The following is an 8,782-nucleotide window of genomic DNA, read 5'->3' as shown; positions in this document are numbered from 1 at the left end:
AATGAGACATTATAAAACTGATGGAATTACATAAAGACCTTACTGACAGGACATTGCTAACAATTGATTTTGAGAACTGTGGCTCAAACATAGAAGAACAGACTGTGTGTTTGGCAAATCAGTGGTTGGTGGTGTTTATTCAATGACTTTGGGAATTAGGGTATGTCTACTGTTTCAAAAAGTGTCTTTACAAAACAGAAGTTATTTATTTAAGAAAAAAAAACTATTGTGGTTAAATCAAGAAAAACTGTATTCTGCAATTATTTTTTCAGCACTTAATTCATGATTTTTTTTCTTCCTCTCATTTCACGGGACTGGTTTACTTATATGCTTTCAAACTCTGAAGACCCCTGTCTAAGCAGAACTCATGAAGCAAATTATTGTTTGTTTTATTTTATTTTTAATTTTTATTTTTTGTCATTTTTGGTAAAATGCAGACTTTTGATCAGATGGGATAGCAACCTTATTTTCCCCATGTATCAAAGGAATCTAGAGCACATTAGTGATTTTCTCCAGTTGTGGATTAAGTGATGAAATATTTTATGATCACCTGTAACTGGGATGGATTAAACACTTGTTCATTATTTTACAGTGAGTGACAGAACTGTCAGTGATGAAATTTGATCAGAATTCAATGTTTAATTATATTTGTCACATACATATTAGGCACTCTCTGCTCTGTCATCAACAGAATGAGGAACTTAAATGAGAGAAATACTGTATGTCCTATGTTCTGCTATTGTAAAAGTCGGGGATCACTATTAGAAGAACATTTTAGTTAAATTAAATTCTATTGATTAACTATGAAAGAAACTTAGCTACATTTGTCTTTGTGTTCCTAATATATGCATAACATAATTTTATCCCTAATTGCAACTTGTCTGTACTCAAGTTTCTAGCTTCCCAGGGCTGTCTTCAGTTTATTATAGAGAAAATGTAAACACAATAAGCAATTCTGATCTTGGTAGGGAAAAGCTGTAAAGATCAAAACTCTAGTGAAAAATGTAGATGATCTAAAATTCTGGCTCTTCAAGTGCACTGCCTCCAAACATTTCTAGTGTATCCTGGCCTCACCTTTACCTTACAGTGCTTTGTACTGTTGCATATGAAGATGATGCATTGAAGCCACCTTTTTCATGTTGGGACCCCTTACCTCATCTGCAGCACTGCAGGACTGAGTGCTGTAAGAAGTAGACTTGTGAGCTGAAGAAGAGCTTAAACCCTTTATACAGCTGTCTGATCACATTGCCTGTCATCTGTGTGCCACATTTCCTCATGGGCAGTGCCTGGCAGTCCCAGATTCACACCCTGCCCCTGCCAACCACAGGACTTGGCCCTGAGCGGCAGGGCTTACGCTGCTAGAGGCTTTAGGGGTGAATGTGTGGGATCGGGCATCAACCAGATGTTTGTGTTGCACCTGCCTATCTCACCCAACACAATTTACATTTTAATTGATGTGCCCATGGGCTTTGGATGGGCACAGTTCTGCAGGCACCATACCCTGGAAACCATTTCAAAGTCCCCACCGTGAAAAATGGTGCCAGGCACCATAAATACAGAGGTTAGGCAAGTATTTGTCAGATCCAATACTTAGGAAAATGCCCAAGGTTTACTTTTGGTGAATAAGTTCACTTTTTGCTCCCCTACGATGAAATATACAAAAAGGTCAAGCCTCTGTCATGCTTAATTCAGTTTTGCCTTTACATCACATGGAGGTGTTACAATAAGTTATTACGCTTCACAAAAACTGCTGTTTAAGATTGTGTAAAGTATGTCTGTGGAGTCACCATGGATGAAATCTGTACTATGCTGTAAGTATCAAACACTCAACCTCTGTAGGCTTGAAAGGTGTCTGTGAAAAGTTTATGATTTCCCAAGTTACCATCTTGTCTATCCACATGTTCAATATTTTTGAAACAATCAAATTACAGCAAAATAAGGGATCTCAATATACGTATGTTTGAGCACATTTGTGAGAACCAATTCAACCTAGCTCACCAATTTGCCAGCCTGGCACTGAACTCCATTAAAGGATATGGTTGATATTCTATGTTTGGTACTGGCAGCAAATTCAAAAAAGAAAAGACCAAAACCAAGTCAATTCATTGTTGATTTTGGTCTTTTCATGGGATTTTTTGAAAGTAAGAAAAATGCAGTCAACAGTCATATCCTTTAAGAAAAACAGCACTGATGAGTAATAGTTTTTTTTTTTTTATAAGTTTACTATAATGCATTTAACAATAAAGACTAATTAACTTCAGTACATCTAATCAGGTGGAGATTGCTAAAAAAAAACAAACCTTTTACAGCCACCTTGCAAGCCTACAAGGGCCTTTGATTGTTTTATACTCTAAAAGACACATTTTTAAGCTCTTCTTAAGATGGATATGGAAGTACTTCATCTCCAAAACATCCTCATAATTAAATGACCCGTATGAGCGTAATATGCCACTTTCCAAAACTGTCACAAATCACTCATGTTTTATGGTGTGACAATGCTGTGGTTAAGGTCTTGTAAGGTTCAGGCAAAACCACTTGGTTAGTGTCAGGGAAAGATCATGGTTTGGGTTAAAAATGATCACTTGAAACGTGGTTTCTACTTCCTTAAAGTTACACAACCTTTGTCGTCATGGCAAGTGTAAACACCACTACAATCGTTACAGTTTTTGAAAAACTCGTCGTCCCGACTCGTGGTTGGAAACATGACACTTGCGGTTGAAACAGGAAGTGAACAGTTGTCTAAGTCCACTTCTTGTCATCTATCTATCTAGCCATCCACCCAACTCACCTCCTGGCAATAAGGCGGGTCATAATTACAGCCACTAGATGGCATAAACGTAACTATAGGTTGTTTTTGCCAGCTGAATTTTAGCCCTATACTGTTGTTTTTCTTGTGAGGACAAGCGGTTCATCTCTGTATCCCTTGACAAGGATATGAAAAGAGAATGAAATTAAAAGAGATAATAATCTAAAGCCCTTTTCACACAGGACTAGTATTACCTTGGGTCCTCCTTTGATTTGTAATAACTGCATAGATCATATGGGTTATTAATCCATGTCCATAATCTGTTAAGTAAAAAATCCTCGGCAAACTATCTTTTTTTCGCCTAACACAGAGGTAATTTGATAATATTAGTCCCGTGTGAAACAGCATAATTTTCTTTTGTATTTTCCATACGTTTTTCATGAGGATTATGAGAGCTTTGATACCATTTGATGTACAATGCAAGAAGCTAATTTGCCCACTTAGCATAGAGACCCAATGTATCGAGTCTAAGTTATATTGATAAGGAAGATAATTCTGGAGATATGGTATGTTCAGCAAATTTGAGTGAAACACCAAACTTTATCTATTAAGTATGGATGTGCACACAACACATTTGTGTTGTGTGCACATCCATGTCTTATGTGGTAGATTCCTAAATAATAAAGGTCCCCAGATCATTTTTATCCAGTTTGGTTTGGGCTTAGGGGACATAATTAATTACCCCGTATCATGTTTTTTGCCATCCAGACACTATTCATCACATAATTGCACTTCTGTGGAGTTTGGCACATTTGTAAACCATAGAATGAGCTGTGTGTCATTTAGTCCGTGTTTGAGTTCCTAGTGGTGGGATGTCGATCACAATTCTACTCAGTTTATGAAAGAGAGTGTTACCATCTTCCCTTTTTGTCTTTAGTTGGAGGTAAATCGTCTGAAAATTTAAATGGTAAATTTGTTGCATTTTAGTCAAGCTGTCTCATGTATGTAAGATATCTAAATATTTTTGGTCAATAATCTTTTTATTTTCACATTATGTTCTTTACTCTGAGAGGGAATGCTGTTCTAGTGGTAGATTTATATAAAAAATACATTTTGAGAATAAAACAAAACAAAAACAAATTTTTTTAAATTTTGATTTTACATGTGCCAACGACCTGTTCTAAAAGTGAAAATGAGAAACATGCTGTAAAAGAATAAGAGATTGATTTTCATGTAAGCATTCTTTCATGACCTAAGATATGGAGATCGATTATAGAGACCAGAGTTTGTAGTACATACACAAAAATATGGTTAAAATAAACTATTGTTGTTTTTCTGTATTGTCTTGATTCTTGTTTTCATCCTGTGCCACAAGAAGATTCATAGAGATATAACCGTATTGGCAGGCTCATACTTTAAGAGGCAAAGCTGTAGAACACAGGGCTGGACTGGTAATCTGGCATAACCTGGTGGGCTGACTCACCTTGGGGCCGATACATTTTTAAGTTTTAATTTTAATATTATTGCTACCAACCAGCCCATAAAGCAGGGACAGTGGCCCTTTGGTTCATTTTTCCCAATCTCATCTCGTACTGGGCCGGCCCCACCCTTCCCCCACTGTCCTCTCTGTTTCTTCTGTCAGATGCCATGGCTCAGAGCCAAACATCTGTGGATGAAGGAGGGTGTCTTTGTCAATTGTCAAGATAGATAAGCAAAAACAAAAGAAGGGGAGTGCTGGAAAGTTGCAGGCCAAAAAAAAGTAGGAATCTTGATGCAGATGCCGCCAAATGTGCAAAAATCTGAGATATGTTTGCTACAGGTGCTGCAGCAGTAACATCTACAGTGACAGCAGTACCTGCCATTATGCAGCAACAGGTGGAAGGAGGAGAAGTGGCTGGCCATGGTCACTGCCAGACAGAGGCACAGGCAGAGGAGCAGGAAGATGAGCAGGTGTGTGACAGGGAAGCTGAGGAACAGAGTGAACAGGTGGAGAATGTAGCTGAAGCAGTAAGCAGGGAGTAGCATGCAGGGAAACAGGGACTCTCATTGAGGGCACAGGGAGGTAGTGTGTTTGCCATGCCATAATGACAATGATGAACGATGATTAATTCAATTAATGATAATGATAATAAGATAACATAATTGTAATGCTATCATAAAGTGAGACCATCAGTTACTGCTGGTGCTCACTCTGTCAGTCATTGTTAAATAGTGTAGCATAAGCTATTTGGATGTTATTTGGCATTGTTTTTGTAGCTTAGCATAGTTCCCTAATGCTGTTGCAACTTCAGCTGACTGTTCTAACATTAACTAGCTAATGTTAACATTGGCTAAGCAGTGAGTGACCTAGGTCCATATCATATCATAATACAGTGGAAACCGCTTATAGCGATCATGTCCGTCCAGGTCAAATTGATCACTATAAGTGGATGACTATTATAACAATTTTTTTTCTTTTTCTTAATTTCTCATGGAGATTACCATCTCATCGACATTTTAATATTTATTTATTTATTGAATATGAAGTAATGAAACAGACAGCTTTGCTATTACAGTACAGCTGTTTAAACGCTTGTTGTTTCGCTGCTGCATCTTGCTGGCTCTTTTTTGGCAGTTTATCATAAGCTTCAAGGAGACTATGTTTTTCATTAAGATTACTTTCTTTCTCCCATCATGATTTCATTGTACCCGCACCACCAGCTTCAGGTAACCAGCTGGCAGCACACGGGTTGTGCGTTGTGTGTTTATGCTGTGGGGGTGAGGGCCGCAAGGGTGCCGCAGCGAGAAAGTTGAACCAGAATCAACTTTTGGAGAAACGCAACCCGTAACGCTGTACAACCCTGCCATGAGGGAAGACAAAAACATTACTAGGGTTAGGGTTAGATAATGTTTGATAATGTTAAAAGTTAGGCTTTGCTGACAACTTCCCAACTCATTTTAAAAAAGATGAGAGAAAGAGAGAGAGAGAGAGAAAGAGAAGCAATGGTCGAGCGAGCTAGAGAGTGGATGAGGAGAGCGAATGGTGGTGGCAAGAAAGCCGTTAAATGAGAGAAATAAAATGTTATTTTCTGATTGTTTCACGGGGGTTACAAATAAATATGCCCACAACCATACCCTGCACCTCCACACAACCCTGTGGAGGTGCGCTGCAATGCCTGATAATGGTGCAGCAGCAGCTAAATACACATCATACCTGTATTATGTGAATAAGGTAAAAAGAAAACAGAGTTACTGTAGTTTTAATTTTTTTTCCAAATGTTTTCATGTATGAAAAGACCCAAAATGAACACTGTAAGCGGACTACTTTATTACTATAAGCAAATTATTTAAACAGCAGTTGTATAGGAATGATTCTGTCTCAAGCTTTTTGATCCATATAAGCGGTTGATCACTGTAACCGTGATTGCTGTGAGCGTGATCACTATAAGCGGTTTCCACTGTATTATTATTATTAGGCTACAGGTTTCCTTGATAACGATGCGTTAAAATGCTGTATAATAGGTTACACCTAGCTCTACTGTGCTGAAATGTATGCCTGCTTATGTATTAGCTTAGTTGTTATGCTCAGTCTAGGGGTGTCCAAGAAACAACACAAATGAGCCCTATCTTCCCCAAGTCCCTAGCAGCCACAGAGACAAATAGCTCAATATAAAGAAAGTGGGTTTATTTACAAATTTAAATAATATAGATGGAGCTTGATTTAACTTCAAGGTGGACAAAGGCCAGCTTAACACACAAAACAATTCTAACTGGGAAGTAACCAATATATAGACCTGCCAACACTCCTGTTTTTCCCATATTTCTCCTGTGTTTTCACCCCCTCTCTTGCTGTGCTCCCGTTTTGTTGTTTCTCCCAGGAAATTCCCGTAATTTGAATGGCCTTCAGCCTTTATTATGAATAATTGTCTTACACACGGATCCATTAGTTTTTTATGTTTGTCTGACGTTACCCAAGTTGCCAGATCATCTATGAAACACAATCTAGACACACAATCCATACACAACATACTATTTCAATCCATCTGTCATCACAACCCGAGTCAAGGGGCGTGTGCACAGCTGCAGTCTTTCCTCTCCTGTCCTCTGGTCTCCTCCCTCTGCTGCTGATGTGATTCATTGCCTGCAGGTACCATTGAGGAGGGGCTGATTTGTCTCAGCCAGCAGCTAAGTATACAACAATTTGCCAAATTTTAAGATACGTGGCAAACTTAGATAAACAGTTAGGCTACATATTGACAGCTCTCATGTTACTAGCTTAACCAGCGTGCTGTGGTTGTGTAAAACATACCTGTGGTGAATGGGACACTGCAGGTAAAGCAGTTGAAAATATCACTTCTCTACATGTTTATGTTTGTTGAACAGGTTGTTGGATAGAGTACTTATTCACTTTTTACTTGTGACAGTTTTGTTGCACTTACAGTAACAAGCGTAGTTGTTGTCAACTCGAGTAAAACATTATCATCCCCCTCTCCCCCAGGTATGAATATAACCTCAAGAAAAAAAGAACCAATATGACAACAACTTACCTCCCTAAGTAACATAAACATGAGAAAACAAGCACGATACGATATCATCGTGTTGGTGTTGTTCCCACGACATCATAATACATGCTTCTCGAGGACCATCATTGCAATTGACCAATCATGTTGTTTTGATGTCATATCTTTGCGACTCCGGGAAGAAGTCCAGAAAATACAAAAGTACAGCTCCTTGCCCGCTCACACACATACTGTATGCAGTGGGGAACCAAAGATAAGCAATAAAAATACTTTCAATCCCGAGATTGATCCTTTAATATATGCCTTTTCCTGTGGATGCGTGAAGCTCTAACCCCATTAGTCTTGTGTGGCCAGCCTTTGGTAAGACCGACTCATTTAATATTTTTTTAACGGTAGTTTATCATGTTGCTGCTCCTGCTGCTATCAGACTGTTTGTTGTGACAGTTTGAGTGGCTGACAGCTGCCGTGTGGACGCCACAACATGACTAACATGCATTAGCCGTTTGATATACACTGTGCATTTCAAATGGATAATGGCTAAAGGAGCTGATGGCTAACGAAGCTAATAGAGCTAATGGCTAACTGAACTAACAAATAAAAAGTACATTAATGTAACTGCTTTGGGGTCAATTCTTAATGTAAACATTAATATTTTTTTAATAATGCACCAGGTTAGAGGGTTCCTTGTACAATTTACAGCATTATTTTTCTGAGAATCTCTGTCATATCCAAGCAAAAGTGGTACTGTAACAGAAATATGTCCCTAACTGAATCGATATTCAATTGAATTGAATCGAAAATTTAATTGAATTGGGACATTGGGTTGTAGGTTGAATGAGAGAATGAAGATTACCGTAAATATAATTATCTGGCCCATGGATGTGGAATTTTGGTTTAAATAAACAATTACCTATGTAGCTGGAAATGTTTGTCCAGGAATATCTTGCATTTTTATCCGGGGCCATCATTTTTAAGTTTGTCCTGGGCCATCATATGAATGTTTGTCCTGTGCCATCATATGAAAGTTTTCATATTTAATTAAGATATTTGCTTTAAACTTAACAAAACATTTTCTTTTATTACAGAGTTTCCAGAGGACCAGAGTAGAGAGCTTGTGAGACACCAGGCAAGACAGCTGTGAATAGAGTGTCGCTCATCTCAGATGGTACTGCTGGTGTTTCACATGTCTGCTTTCTGAGTCACTAACTGTACCTACCAAGACTGGCTTTCACAGCAAAACATAGTAATTCTTTTCAGTGCAAAGGACTAAGACACACATGGTGCTGGGTCTTTACAGTTATTGAAAAATTAATAATAAATGAGTTTAGAATTTGTGTTAATCAGTGATTACATACACAGCCTGGCCTAATTCTTCTGTAAGAAAGAATGCAGTGATCCAAAGATGCCACACAGTTTCATGCCAGACGTCTTATGAAAGTATGACGAGATATGTGATATTAGTACAAACAATTCTAAGAAAAAGTAAAAAAAATCCAAGACACTTTGAGCCCCGGGTGCATTAAATACATTTTTTGCA

Source organism: Thunnus maccoyii, chromosome 5 (genome assembly GCF_910596095.1).
Source record: "Thunnus maccoyii chromosome 5, fThuMac1.1, whole genome shotgun sequence".
Classification (NCBI taxonomy): Eukaryota; Metazoa; Chordata; class Actinopteri; order Scombriformes; family Scombridae; genus Thunnus; species Thunnus maccoyii.
This window is presented reverse-complemented; position numbering follows the sequence as displayed.